Here is a 2004-nt window from a genome sequence, read left to right as displayed (position 1 = left end):
AGGAGTTTAAAAGTCATTTCAGGTTGGTATTTTTCAAAATGTATCTTAATTTCATCGCAGGTTAACTACTTTCAATTAAAAAGTCAATTGTTTGCAGAATGTCAAGGGCTACATTGCAATACCTCCATCAAATCAAAGAACAAGATTTATTAAGAAAAATCAAGGGTTGCTCTACTATTCCATCAAAAACGCAGCTAATGATAGCTCTTTGGAAGATGGCCACCCCCGATTCATACAGGTAATGAATTACTTTAACCCTTCGAGTGCATATGGTGTCATTATGACCCCATAAGCATATGGATGACGCAAGAAGTGTGCACTCGAAGGGTTAAGATTATATCAATTTTTCTCTTCCACAGAAAAAAACAGTTTTTATGAATCGGATAGTGTGTAAACATTTTCACCAATGGAATCATTAATATTTTCCAAATATGATGTGTACAGATCTATCTGTGATCGTTTCAACGTTGGAAGAGCAACTGCGATTCGAGCTGTACGAAGAGTTACACATGCATTATTCAAGCGTGCTCCATTATTTATAAAATGGCCTGAAGGAGATCAAGCTCAAGCAATCATGCAAGGATTTGAAGAAAGCAGTGGGTTCCCAAAAGTTATCGGAGCAATCGATGGTACCCATATTCATATCATTGCTCCGAAAGAGGATGCGGTATCTTATATTAACCGAAAAGGATACCATTCAATCCAGTTGCAGGTAATCATTTTTTAATTTCACAAAACTGTCAAATCTTACTTATATTTTGTTTCATTATATGCTATGTAATTCACGTTTTTTCCATTTAGTTGGTATGCGATCACAGATGCATAATAACAAGTTGTTACACTGGATATCCTGGCTCTGTGCATGATCAACGAATCTTTCATTTATCAGCAGTATCGCAGTTCTTGAATGATGACGAGAGATTTCCATCCAACAGCTACCTCGTGGGAGATGCTGCATATGAATTGCATCAACATCTTCTAACACCCTTTCGAAATAATGGATACCTCACGCGGAAACAGGAAAACTTCAACTACCGACAATCAGCAGCTAGAGTATCAGTTGAAAGATGCATTGGATTATTGAAAAGACGAATGAGGAGCATATTAAATTGTCTGCCAATGACTAGAGTCGATTTGATCGCTGAATACATTGTGGCCTGCTGTGTAGTGCATAACATTTGCATATTACGCAAAGATGAGCTATTTGTTGCCGTGATACCTGAAAATGCGAACGAAAACAGCGGAAATGATGATGTTTTTCCCCCACTGAAGCAAAATTCTGCAATCCATAAAAGAAATATGGTTATGGAAAATCTTAGGTGAATTACAATTTGTTAAACTTTGTAAATCGGTTTATTTAATTTTGTTACAATTTGGTAATTTTGTATTCTCATTCATTTGAAAATTTGTTTAATACTTCTAAGACTGTTCATGTTATTTTTTAAAGGAATATTTCCTGGTTTGTGAGGATGGAATCGTGGATAATTGCATGGCCGGGTGAAAGAAAAAAGAATGAAGGCGAAGCTGTAGATTTCCGTGTAAAAATCAGTCAAAAATATCACAGTTTTATTCAGATCGAAGAGTTCACAATCGAAGTATCTCGAAGAGTCCACAGGTGGCCAATATGGCGGAGAGGTGTTCGAAGAGAGCCGTTACGAGTTCGGTTCCGATAGTGAAGGAGAACTTTAGATAATGCCGGAAAACAATTGAAGTGAACGGTTTAATTCCACGGGCGTAAATCGCAAGACTAAAACACGCACTCAATTGAATTAGGAAACGAATGATTGAAGATTAGGAAGTAGAGCTAATTAAGAAGCACGTGGTGTCTTGCACAACGTACCGAACCGAAAAGGAGAGATTTCGTAATGAAATTAGCCGAAGGAATTCAATAATAATTTCCCGAATATTGTCCCAGAGTGCCACGGTTGTAAGGCGCAACACTCCCGATGAAAGAGAAGGTAGAAGAGTAAAAAATTATGAAGCGAGCCGATGATTAGTCCGAAG

At 37.4% G+C, this 2004-nt stretch overlaps 1 pseudogene; it reads left to right on the top strand.

The window, feature by feature from the left end:
* The first annotated feature begins 574 nt into the window (after positions 1–574).
* LOC122411370 (protein ALP1-like) lies at positions 575–1689 on the top strand (annotated as a pseudogene).
* Positions 1690–2004: the final 315 nt, after the last annotated feature.

This window comes from Venturia canescens, chromosome 5 (assembly GCF_019457755.1).
Source record: "Venturia canescens isolate UGA chromosome 5, ASM1945775v1, whole genome shotgun sequence".
Lineage (NCBI taxonomy): Eukaryota > Metazoa > Arthropoda > Insecta > Hymenoptera > Ichneumonidae > Venturia > Venturia canescens.
The sequence above is the reverse complement of the archived record's forward strand: the minus strand, read 5'-3'. Positions and strand labels throughout refer to the sequence as shown.